Genomic DNA, 13,238 nt, shown 5'->3' on the forward strand with positions numbered 1-13,238 from the left:
GCCAGGAGAAAACCTGACAAGAGCAGCAATTCCAGATCAGAGCAGCTTCTGGACCCAAAGCACAGCCCCTGGATGCTCCCCGGGTTCAGGGGCCATCCCCACAGCCTGGGCCAGGAGGCTTTTCCATGTTATTTTCATACCACACCTGTGTTTTTGTGGGTTTTTTTATTTTTTTTTGATCCCTAATGATAGGAAGCAAAGGCAGGGGCATCACCTTGAGGGTTCTGCAATCAGTCAGATGCCTGCACTTGTTGGTAAAATCTAAAATCACACCATCCTTTCTCCAGCCTCTGCACTGTCCAGCTGAGTTGCAGCTGGTTGGAGTTTTGCTCCCATCACAACCCAAAGAAAAGCAGAATTTTTGAAGAAGTGGCTGTGGCTGCGCTCCACTGGCACCTGGAAATTCAGAGTTCGACTGGAGCAGGAGCCACGGGAGAGCTGGGACCAAACCAGTTTGGGAAAATAAGGAAATTAAGGGGAAAAAGGTCAAACACTCCTGAAGAGGTTATTGAGTGGTACCAGTTGTACTTGCAGGGCTACAAATCCAGGCTGCAGGAGCTGCTGGGATCCCCCCAGAGATGGAGATTTGTCAGCCCAGTGAAGCGTTAGAGCTCAAACAAACGAGCAGTTTATTGACCTTTGGGTGAGAGAGACAGAGCTGAGAGGCAGAAACGCTCCTGGAGCAGGGAGGCCCTGGGGCTGTGCTGGGAGCCAGCCCTGGAGGTCACAGGGAACTCGGGGACCTGCCCAGCACCCAAAGGTGCTGCCTTTCTGCTCACCTCACTGCTCACCTTGGCTCCTTTGTCTTCTCTGCAATGCAAGGACTGCCAGAATTTTGGAGGAGGGGGAAAGGCAAGGCTGTTATCCTCCCATCCTCAAAGTGGTTCCTGATCTTCCAGGGCAGCTCCCATCTCTGGAAGTGCCCCAAACACGGCTGGAGGGGGCACCTGGGGATGGGGTTGGTGAATTTAAAGTCTCTTCCAACCTTAGAGAGTCAGGGATTCCAAGGTGCCCAAAGCAGAGACAGGGGAAACACCCACAGGCAGCACCTTTGGAATTCCCAAATCCATATTCTGGGTGAACAGGACAAAGGGGAAATGACTCCTTTTAAACATCCATTTCCAGGGTACAGCTGGGACCAGGCCAGTAACCTCAGACTCCTGAAATGCTGCACTCATGCAGGGGCTAAACATGAATAAACGAGTGAATAACATGAATAAATGAGTGAATAACATGAATAAATGAGTGAATAACATGAATAAATGAGTGAATAACATGAATAAATGAGTGAATAACATGAATAAACGAGTGAATAACATGAATAAATGAGTGAATACATCTTCCTGTATATTGTGGACTCTAGATAAGGAACTGAAGGCTGATTCAGAAAGCTGGACTAAGAAAACCCCTGCTGCTGTGCCTGATGGACAACAACAAAGAGCAAAATGCTTCATCATTTGCAAATTGAAAACTGAGGTACAAGGGGGAGCTTAAGGAAAGGAAGCATGCTCCATGGCAGTGGCACAGAAATAAAGCTGGAGCAAGGATCCTGATTTGTATTTAGGATTTCAGGGCACTAATCCTGCAGTGTAAGGACCTGAAATCCTGTTCATGGCCTTGCCCTTAGCCACAGTTTGGGACTCAGCATCAATTCTCACCTGGGCTTTGCAGGAGGGATGGAAATCTGTGTCCTCTGCCATGAAAATCCCACCTGAGGACTTCAGGAACTGCTCACCTGGGACTCAGGTACCTGCAGCTGAGCCTGGCTTAGCTCCTGATCTACTGCCAGCCACGGAGAGGCAGAAATTGCCAGAATTTTGTGGTTTTCCAGAGGGCAAGGACTGAACCCAGAGTGACAGCCACATCACCTGGCACAGGCAGTGCCCCCCAGCCCTGCTGGGTTTGGGAATGAGGGGCTGCAGGAATAGGGGATTGCCAGGGAACAGCCAGGCAGCTCGGCAGGAGAGGCTGCATTCAATTCAGTCTTATACTGCCACCAGCTGAGAACATCCATCCATCCATCCATCCATCCATCCATCCATCCATCCATCCATCCATCCATCCATCCATCCATCCATCCATCCATCCCTCCATCCATCCATCCCTCCATCCATCCCTCCATCCATCCCCTGCACTCCCCAGGCCCTCCCTGGCACGGACAGAACTGGGGCTGGGCAGTAAGGCAAGGAGGGAACAGCCCAGGAGAGCTCTGGGAGGTGTTAAAGCCCAGTTTAAAGCCCAGTTTAAAGCCCAGTTTAAAGCCCAGTTTAAAGCCCAGTTTGAAGCTGTGAGTGCCCAGCCCGTGCCCTGGCTGTGCTCACACAGGGACAGATGTTCCTGTGCCACTGCTGACCCTGAGTGGCTCAGGGGTGATTCCTGATAAAGCCAATTGCACGGGCAGGGACTCAGCCCCTCGTTCACTCACAGAACTCTGGTGCCCGGGCTGTGGGACAGAGCCCAGCACGGCTTTTCCTGAGAGCAGCACTCACAGGGTGTGAAAACCTGGGCACTGCACAGAAATGACCCTGAGGGAGCTGCCAAACGGGGGTGAGGCACAGACTCTGCTCAACAGCACCCCAGAAATGTCCCAGCAGTGTCCCAGCAATGTCCCAGCAATGTCCCAGCAGTGTCCCAGCCTGGCTCAGCCCTCCTGCACCCCCAGCCCACCCCACAGACACCCCCAGGCTGGAGCTGAACTGTGTTTGGGGTGAGCTGGCTGGGAAACCCCTCCTGCAGGAATCCCAAGGGAATGAAGGGTGAGGAAGGGTCTCCCCGGCTGACACAACCCCCACAGGACAGCAGGGAGGGGGATGGCACAGCCTGTCCCTGCTCCCAGCCCCCTCTCTGCCTGCATTGGGCTGGGAGAGACCCAAAAATCCCACCCAGTGTCACCCCAGAGCCACCCTGCCATGGCAGGGACACCTCCCACTGTCCCCATGTCCAACCTGGCCTTGGGCACTGCCAGGGATCCAGGGGCAGCCACAGCAAATCTGGGAATTCCATCCCCACCCTGCCAGGGAACAATTCCTGCCCCAAATCCAATCCAAACCAACCTCTTCCAGTGAAAATTGTTCCCCTTCCTCCTGGCACTGTTTTGGGTTTGCCCCCAGCAGTGACACTTCCCCCCCCCAGCCACTGCTTTGATTATCAATGTCACCTTAATTCCTCTTTCACAACACAAGTCTCTCTTGCTTGGGGATATTTCAAGATTGCCTTCAATAAATATGAATGCAAATTTATTCCTTCATGATTTGTCATTCACTGCATTACCAGTGCCATGGAGCAAGAGAGACCTTCATCTCCAAACTCCTTGATAGGGATTTCTCCAAAGACAGATACTTGATCTTCCAGCACACCTTTTTGCCTGTTATAAAATAAATACATCAAAGAAGATATTATCCAGGCTTATTTGATGTTCAGTGAGAAGTCATCCCCACCATGGGAAGATTGGAGCTACCAACCTGCCTCCTCAGCCACAAAGAGGAATTAAACCCTCCTTCCTGGCAATCCTCCAACAATTGGGGATTTTCAGAGCAGCAAAAGCCATCAGGACCCTTTCCACCACATCCCAGGGGCTCCCTGCTCCCAGCTTCAGGAGCACTGGATTTATGGATTTAGAGACTCATTTATTTCCCTGAAATCTCGAATCCCTGCTCCTGGCCCTTCCCGGTGCCCATTCCCAGCCCTGTCCTGGGGGAGTGCCAGGGAGGGAGGTGCCAATGGGGCCAGCCCTGGGGATCGATTTTCCCTCCAGCCCAAATCCTAATTAAAGCAAATACAAACCCCAAATATCCCCAGACCGGGGCAGGGGGCCGGTCTTGGCCACTGGTACCTCCTGGATTGACTCCTCCAAGTTTTGCCTGAAGTTTAAGGGAAAATCAGAGTTTTGATGATCCATTGTAGCTGAAGTTGTGTGCTGAGCAGCCGGGATAACGCTGACATTTAGGATGCCACAGGATGTCACTTGTGCTCACATTCAACAGCTTTTTGAAGATAATCTGCTCTTTCCAAGGGGCTGGAGAGGGTTTGCATTTTGGCTGGAGACAGGGAAGGAGGGAACCCCGGGAAGAAAGGCACATTTCTGCACTGAAGCCCTCATGAATATTAATGGGGCCGACACAAAAGAAGCTGCAGCATTAATATGAGCAGCATGATAAAACAGACTTGAGCTTGTGACATGTTCAATCTCTCATTTAATTTTTATAGGAGCTGATTAAGATGCCTTTGCTTGAATTTTTATACTGTTTACTATAAAACATTATCATTTTCCTCAAAATCTATCGAGACAGACAAACCACACATTTGCCAAGCTGTTAAATAAATAGTATTAAATCAACAATACCCAGGGTCCCCAAATGCGAGTCATTTCCATGTATATTGATTTTAGTTCCATTTGCTGCAATAAAAGTTTTGTCTCTAAGCAGAAGGCAAAAAAGCCAACTATTATATCAGATTGTTTTGGTTTTAATTCTTGCAATAATGGAGCTCTGCAGTCCCTGCGTGGGGCAAACTGGCCCTGAGTGCTCTGAGAGAGAGAGAGATCAGGGAATTTGGGGATGGACACACCAGAGACAGCAGGAAAAGCCACGGGGAGCAAATCCCCCATGGAAATGGGCTGGGAGAGCTGGGGGAGCTCACCTGGACAGGGGAAGGTTCTGTGGATCCTCCCAGGTCTGGGGGATCACAGGAACCTCCAGCAGGAGCTGATGGGACAAGGAGAATGGGGACAAAGTGAATTTAGCTGGATTTTGGGCAGGAATTGTTCCCTGGCAGGGTGGGGATGGAATTCCCAGATTTGCTGTGGCTGCCCCTGGATCCCTGGCAGTGCCCAAGGCCAGGTTGGACATTGGGACAGTGGGAGGTGTCCCTGCCATGGCTGGGGTGGCACTGGGGGGGATTTGGGGTCCCTTTTAACCCAAACCATTCCATGGTGATTCCCTGGCTCCCAGCAGAAGCTGCTCCAGGGATCTCGAGTGTTTTGCCACACTTGGTGACATCCCGAGCTCCAAATTTTCAGCAGTTTAATTCTGGCACAGCAAATCTGCAGCGAGTGTAACTCAGCACAGGAAGCAGCAGCAAAGCTGTGAAAGAGGAAGGAAAGCACAAAGTCTGAGAGGATAAACTGGGAATCAGCTCCCAGGGCCAAGGAGTGGGCAAGTGGCAGCAGGGCAGAGCTGGCCCTGCCCAGCAGGAGCCACAGCAGCTGCTCTGCATTAGCCAGAGCTGCTATTTTGTTTCATTTTTCCCAACAAAATAATTCCATCAAAATACAGATTCAACAAAAATCAGATGAATCAGCACACAAAATCAGATTCCACAGAAAGCACAGAGTCTCTGTTCTCAGTAAAAAGAAATCACAAGGAAAATATATTTACTCTGGCATTCTTCTACCTCCAAAAGCCAAGTTTTCAAAATACTTTTTTTTTTGTTTGGGAGAGAAGTGGAATCCCCAGCTCCAGATTTGTAGCTGATGGAGAACAAAGAGAGCTGGGCTCCCCACAGAGCTTCTCTTGCAATGGGTTAAAGGCCTGGGGGCTCCCAGACACTCTGTGTGACTGTGACAGTGAGAGCTGCTGAGCACAGGGTGGGAAAAGGGCTCAGAGCAAGAGCTCACCTTGTTAAAAATGCACTCCCTGGGGAGGCTTCCTCATCCCCCATCCCTCATCACGGCAGGCTGGGCAGTTCGGGACTGACTGCTCAGTCAGGAGCAGGAGAGAGCAGAGCCCAGGCTCCTTCTGAGAGCAAAAATAATTCCCGTGCTCACAGCAGCCAGGAGGGAACAGCCCCGGGAAAGGCTCCTGACAGCGTCCTCCAGAGCCTGGATTTGTGTCCATGTGCACATCCTCATCCTCATCTTCATCTTCATCCTCATCCACATCCTCATCCTCATTCACATCCTCATCCACATCTTCATCTTCATCCTCATCCTCATACTGAGGAATTCCAAATTGCTTGTACTGAGAAATTCCTGACTCCTCACACTGAGAAATTCCTGACTCCTCATACTGAGGAATTCCAAATTGCTTGTACTGAAGAATTCCTGACTCCTCACCTGTTCAGAGCCCTGTACACAAAGGTGTGTTGAACCCAGAGACGATGTCACTAATTACTGCTGGCTGGAACCAAACCCTCTGCACATCCAGGGCAGAGAAGTCACCTGTACCTGACAGCCTGGTGCTGCCTCTTCCCTGGCACAGGCAGCAAATTGCTGACATTTCCCGTGCCAGAGATTTGTTTCCTGCTTGTTCTCCCCCTGCAGCATCTCAGGAACAGCCTGACTGGAGAAGGTGCCAGAAAGTTCCTGTTCCTCAGCCTGTGACAGCACCTGGCAGCCTCACAAGCCCCAGCTCCGTTTCACAGATTGTCACAGAGCTGTGAGAGCCCAGGGGCAGCAGCAAAGCAGCTCCTGGCCAGGCTCAAAGGGACAGCCCCAAAATGTCCCGTGCAGGTGGCCCTAAAGCTGCACAGCCCTCCCCAAAATGCCCTGCAGGAGGGTTTGGGCACGGGCAGGTGCTGGGGGGTGTGAGGAGGAGGAGGATGAGGGAGAGGAAGAGCAGGGGGGCTGTGGAGGGGTGGCTGTGCCTGTGACAGCCACGATTCATAGCAGGGGTGGCAAAGCTGATTTCAGACCTGGGGGAAACAGCCCAGAAGGGGGAAAGTCTGAATGAACAGAGGGAAGTGGGGCTGTGAGCTGTGCCACAGGCACTGCAGGGTGTGCAGGGACAGAGCTGAGCCAGGCTGGGCTGCACCCCCCGTGTGCTCTGAGTGCCCAACCTCCGACCCCACCCCACTCCTGACACCCCTGGGGCTCTGACCCCAATTCCCACTTTGGGCTGGGACCATCCCCGAGCTCCCCCAGCTGCTCAGGCTCGATGTGCCCTTCAAGCTGCATTTCACAGGATCCCAAAGTCACAGAAGTGCTCGGGGTGGGAAATCCCTCTGAGCCCATCAGGTCCAACCATCCCAGCCATTCCCAAGGCCAGCACTGCTCCATGTCCCCAAGTGCCACATCCACAGGGCTGTGAAACCCCTCCAGGGATGGGCACTCCACCAGTGCCAGCCTGGCCAGCCCTTTCCAGGAAGGAATTTCCCCAATATCCACCCCAAACCTCCTCTGGCACAATCTGAGGCCGTTTCTCCTGTCCTGTCCCTATTCCCCATTACCTGGGCAAGGACAGGACCCACCTGGCTGCTCCCCCCTGGTCCTTCCTCACCCCAGCCCCAGGGGCACCTGCTGGGATGTCCAAGGAGCCAGAGCAGACAGCACCAGCCTTCTCCTCTCTCCCCACAGGCACCACAGCCCATTGCAGCTTTCCAGGGCAAGAACAGGATGGGGATAATGAGGTTTTAAGTAGGCACCGTGGTTTATTACAAATTTATCTTTACTCATAAAATGTCCCACTAGTAATATTCCTGTCTGAAGCAGAGAATGAAATATCAAATTAAGATCCAAATACTTCAGTACAGCCTAACCACTTTGACAAAGTGATCTGATATAATTCATTCCTCTTTTAATAAAATGAAGTGAATCTTTCAATAACACTGGGCCATCCCATCAGGCGTGCTGGGTATCCTGGGGTGCTGTGGCAGGGCTTTGATGTCTGTCACCACTAGAAATTCACTTTTCATACATGCAGTTCAGGGGTTGATTTCAAGTTGGGGTGGTGAGCAAGGGGAGGAGGCAGGGATGGGGAAACACCCCTGGGTGGGCTGCCAGGGCCTCCCACCTGGGCACAGAAACACCACATCAGGTGAACAGAAATGCCATTAATTCACATTTGTGTCCCTTGTGACATCAATGTCCTGGAGCCCAGGACCCAGCTGGGTCGGAGGATGAGCCAGGGGATGAGATCTCCAGCAAGTCCAGAAAGGAATCAGAACTTTGCTCTTTAAAAAGGAATAACAACTTTGCTCTTTAAAAAGGAATCTGAACTTTGCTCCTTTCCAGTGACTGGGGGAAAAGGAGCTCGTTATTTGTGAGCAGATGTGGATGGTTCTTAGGAATCTTTACCAGGTGCTCCTTCTGACCTCTGCTCCTTCTGCACCATTTCTGTGTCTGCATTTACACAGCTCTGAGCTCCCAGGAACCCAAAATTCTCTGCAGCCCATGGGACCTGTTCTGTCTGTCCCTCCCACAGGTACAAACACACCTGAACAAGTAAAAGCCATTCCATTACTCCACAGCAGCTTGGTATGGGGAGAAGGAATTGTGATTTAGGATGTGTCAGACACTGACAGCTCCTCATTTGACTCCTTTCCTCCCCCCTTTGTGACCCCCCAGGGCTGGGGACTGAAACCCTCCAGGAGGGAGAGCAGTGCTGTCACCTCGGGGAGGGGAATTCTGTGGGACACCATTTATTGCACAGAAATCAGGAGTAATTACCCACAGGGACACAGCAATCTCGTTAGGCACCCAGCTCTCCCTTTACTTGCCCACTCCACAGTTCCCCTGATTTATTTTGTCATTTACAATGACTGGAGAGGAGTGGGGAATGCCCCTGGCATCCACCCTGGCACTCAGCCCCTGCTGATGCCTCTCTTGAGGATTCATGCCCAGGCTGCACATCCAGCTGTGGGCAGAGGGGCCACCTGAGACCTGCTGTGACTGCAGCTTTTTAGACTTTTATAACAGTCATCGTGTACGAGATAAAAAATCACGGTTGTTTTCACGAGCAGCCCAAAGTGCAGAAAGGCTGCTGGCCTCTGCAGCAGCTGCTCCCAGGGAGGAATAAAACCCAGATTTGCCTCATGGGAACGCTTCCAAAAGTGCCACCAGCTCACTGAGCTGAAGCCAGGAGGGTGAGCACCAAAGCAGCACACAAAAATGATATTTTATTGCTGCTCCCGTGTCTGGGGAGCATCCCCATTTCCCAAGGCATGGAAGGATCCCACCTGGAGGGATCCCTGCTAAGAACAGTGCCACAGCCCCTTTGTTCCTGCTCCTTCACTCGTTCTTCCCCTCTGCTGTGTTTCACACGAGTTTTCCATTGCTGCCCTCCCTGCTGAGCCCCATCCTCCCCAGCAGGTCAGTGCTGAGCTCTGCCCACACTTTGGATCATCCATCACTCCCAGGAGGAGAGAGACCCTCCTGGACAGCAAGGAAGGGACTGTTTTGGTTTTAGTACAAATGGAATGAAAATGAATGTGTGTGGCTGTAGGGAAGGGAAAGGCAGAGCCCTGGGAACCTCAGCCTGTGTCCCTGAGCACTCCTCCTGCCTCTCTGAGCTCCCCTGTGGCCTCACACACGCCCTCCATTCATTAAAAGTGTCCCGAGCCGAGCATGTCTGAATGCCAGCTCACACTGAACCCTAAACACACACAGGGGAGGCTCAGGCTGGGGACTGGGGAAGTTTCCTGCCCAGAGGGTCGTTGGGTCCTGGAAGGGGAGGTGGTGGAGTCCCCACCCTGTGGTCACTGTGCTGCAAAGAGAGAGAAAGGACAGCGACACACACGGAGCTCTTTGGGGAAAAAAGCCAATTTATTGTACAGCCAGCCCGGATTTAAAGTGTGTTAGTGCAGCCAGGACAGGACAGGAGCTCATGGGACAATTGGGAAAAACATCCTTGGGACAGCACCTCAGGATGTGTCCCACGGGAAAGACACCAGGGGTTAATGTTGGTGATGAATTCCACTCTGTTTGTCACCGTGTTGTCACCCTGGGAGACTCCTCCCTAACTGAAGCTGCAGTCAGCTTGTCAGCCTGGGAATGGAGCTGAGAGTCAGGAGAAATCCAGGCCTGGAGAGAATTCCCAAGCTGCAATTCCCCAGCTCTGTGAATGTGTGTGTCCACACCACCCTGCTCTGGAGCTGCTCTCACACCTGGCAGTGAACATTCCCCCCTCCCTGTGTCCATTCCCTGGCTGCAGTGAACGCGGCTCAGCTCCACGTTCTGCCCCGGGCAGAGGATTTGACAGAATTCCAGCTTCTCCTGCCTGTCCTGGGCTCTCCTCTCCAGCCTGCCCTGCCCTGCCCCTCCTTTCCTGGGCACTGCCTGCAATAATCCTGCCCTGGCTTATTAAGGGGAGTGTGAAAAGCAGAATTACTCTCACAGTATTGCACTAAGTCTTGCAGGGTTAAGCTGTCCCCTGGGTGAATGATCTTATGAGATGCAGAGTCAAGACTGGGAGGATCAGACTCAAAATGCCTCTCAGCTTTGAAAAGCAACAGGAGCCCAAAGCAGCCATAGCCACGCTGGGCTGGGTGGGTGTCCAGGGTTAACCAAGCCCTGTCCCACAGGAAATGGTTCCCAGGAAGGAGGTTTTGTCCAAATGCTCCTTGCTTATGAGAGGAATGGCCTTAAAATTGGAATAAGGAGCCTTGGTCCTGCTCGGGTGTGAGATCTGCTGTGGCACTGTGAGAACCCAGAGTCTCTGGGGCTGGGAATGATCCCAGTAATGGAGGGGGATGAGGGAGGTTTTTGTTCCTGTGTTGAGTTCCTGCTTTCTTCATGGGCTAGAAACCCCAAAAACCATTATCCAATCATGGAATCACAGAATCCCAGATCGGTTTGGGTTGGGAGGGACCCCAAATCCCCTCCAGAGCCACCCCAGCCATGGCAGGGACACCTCCCACTGTCCCAATGTCCAACCTGGCCTTGGGCACTGCCAGGGATCCAGGGGCAGCCACAGCAAAGCTGGGAATTCCATCCCCACCCTCACAGGGAGCAATTCCTGCCCCAAATCTACCCATTGTCAGCTTAAAGCCATTCCCTGTGTCCTGTCCCTCCATCCCTTGTCCCCAGTCCCTCTCCAGCTCTCCTGGAGCCCCTTTAGGCTCTGCCAGGGGCTCTGAGCTCTCCCTGGATCCTTCTCCTCTCCAGGGGAACATTCCCAGCTCTCCCAGCAGAGCTGCTCTGATCATTTGGTGCCTTCCCTGGATTCTCTCCAGCAGCTCCAGGTCCCTCCTGTGGGGTCACACCAGCCAAGCTTTCAGAAGAGAGCACTGGAACATTTAAAGCTCTCCTCAAAATTCCATTTCCCTCCCAGGCCCGGGAGCTGCCCACAGGGGACAATCCCAAAATGTGAGCAAGGGCTCCCGAGGTACAAACAAACCAACCCAGATAATAACCCACAAAAAAACCCCACAAAAGCTCCCACAGGGTGAGGAGGAGGAGGCAGAGCTCTGCAAACCTGATTTCCTTCCCTGCTATAAATGGGGTTGGTCCCTTCTGAAGCCGTGTCCCTGTGCAGGAACCGAGCTCACCTGCCCCATGGCCTCAAACCCAGGACTTTTATGAACTCTCTTAGTTTCTCTTTGTGTTTTTTAAAAGCTGGCACTGAACTGCAGCAGAGTGAGGACACGCAGTGCTGAGCAGGCCAGCAGCAAGAGGAGCACTTGACTTTGAGAGCAGAGATTAATGCACGCTCCCCTGAGCTGGAAATTGCCCTTCTGACCAATTTTCCGTGGCTATTTTTTCACTGCTGTATTGTCTTTTTCTGAGGATGTAGGAGTTTTTTCCTCATTATTCTAAGAAATCTTATAATAAATTGATCTGGAGTCACAAGGAATAAAACCTTACTTGAGCCAATGTCTGCTCCCCTGGGACAGCAGCAAAGAGGAGGTTTTGTTATCTAACAAACAGGGAAATAAAGAGAATTTTTTACATTCTGATTGAGCACATGTTGCTGGAAGGGTGCTCAGTGTTATCTCCTTTCTACATTCTTTGGGGGGTTTTTGTTTAGTTTGAGAATAAGAAAAATGGAATGTATGCAATAGAACACGATATTAAGCTAAACACAAGTGCTATGCATTTATTTGCATAATTATCATATTGTGTAGTAAAACATCTAATCAGCAGAATTTCCTTAAATAAAAGGGCAAAAGCACCTCTACAAAGAGCAGAAAGGAAGGAAGAATTCCTCAGTTCCACCAGAAAGGCTGGATTTAAAATCAGTTGCAACTTTACCTTTTTTAAAGTTTTCCAAACACACTTTGATATTTTTTCTTTTTTTTCTTTTGAGGGGTTTGAGGCACTGAGCTCTGCCCGGGGTGGGGGAGAGGCCACGGGGTCCCAGCTCTGCTCCCAAATTCAGGAATTCAGGAATTCGGGAATTCGGGAATTGGGGAATTCAGGAATTCGGGAATTCGGGAATTCTGGAATTCGGGAATTCAGGGATTCAGGGATTCGGGAATTCAGGACTTCAGGAATTGGAGAATTCGGGAATTTGGCAATTCGGGAATTGGGGAATTCGGGAATTCAGGAATTGGGGAATTCGGGAATTCAGGAATTGGGGAATTCAGGAATTCGGGAATTTGGGAATGCTGGAATTCGGGAATTCAGGAGTTCAGGAATTCGGGAATTTGGCAATTCGGGAATTGGGGAATTCAGGAATTGGGGAATTCAGGAATTCAGGAATTTGGGAATTGGGGAATTGGGGAATTCAGGAATTCCCTGCATCCCAAGCACGGAATCCCTGGATCCCACCCGGGGAACCCCTGGATTTGGCTGCTCCCAAACCCCTCCTGTGCCCTGGGAACGGGGCTGGACACCGGGGCAGGAGGGGAGATCCCAGGATGCTGGGAAGGACAAAAATTTAACAGAAAAGTATTACAGATATACAGAAAGCTCTGTAGAATAAAAGCAAGTTTTGAAATAACAGAAAAGAATTGCTGAGCCAGTGTGAGTGGAGAACCAAAAGGCAAAAAACAAATGAGTTGGAAGGGGCTTTTATAGCTCAGAGCAAAGGATAAATCCACCTTAAATAAAAGATGTTTTTACCAAACAAAAAGATTTTCACAGGCAAACAAGAAAGCCAAAGTTACAAGTAAAGATCTCAGAATTCTCCACTGTGAGAAAATTAAAAAAACAACTTCTACCTTAAACTGTAACACACTGACCTTTTGTGATTGGAAATAGTAACATGAATGTGGTAATGTTAGTAGTTAGGATTGGTTATGTGTAAGTGTAAAAGGTATTGTGTGTGATGCTGATTGGTTGTTATGTAATAAGATGTACAGCAGAGAAAGAGATTATAATGTAATGTAATGTAATGTAATGTAATGTAATGTAATATATAATGCAATATAATGCAATATAATGTAATATAACATAACATAACATAACATAACATAACATAACATAACATAACATAACATAACATAACATAACATAACATAACATAACATAACATAACATAACATATAGAATATAGAATACAGAATGCTTTGTAACAAGCCTAGAATGGGTTTCAGGACTCACAGCTTGCCCATAGCCAGCAGCTCTGGGCTCACCCACCACC

The 13,238-nt window shown here is 50.6% G+C and overlaps 1 long non-coding RNA gene across 1 annotated transcript; it reads right to left on the reverse strand.

Moving 5' to 3' along the window:
• Nucleotides 1-3,219: 3,219 nt before the first annotated feature.
• On the reverse strand, nucleotides 3,220-4,035 carry LOC148223072 (uncharacterized). Its single transcript, XR_015805042.1, has 2 exons — nucleotides 3,784-4,035; nucleotides 3,220-3,364 (listed from the first exon to the last, which is right to left on the reverse strand). It is a non-coding gene; the product is annotated as an uncharacterized LOC148223072 (long non-coding RNA).
• Nucleotides 4,036-13,238: the final 9,203 nt, after the last annotated feature.

The sequence above is a fragment of the Sturnus vulgaris genome, chromosome 8, assembly GCF_052056855.1.
Source record: "Sturnus vulgaris isolate bStuVul1 chromosome 8, bStuVul1.hap1, whole genome shotgun sequence".
Lineage (NCBI taxonomy): Eukaryota > Metazoa > Chordata > Aves > Passeriformes > Sturnidae > Sturnus > Sturnus vulgaris.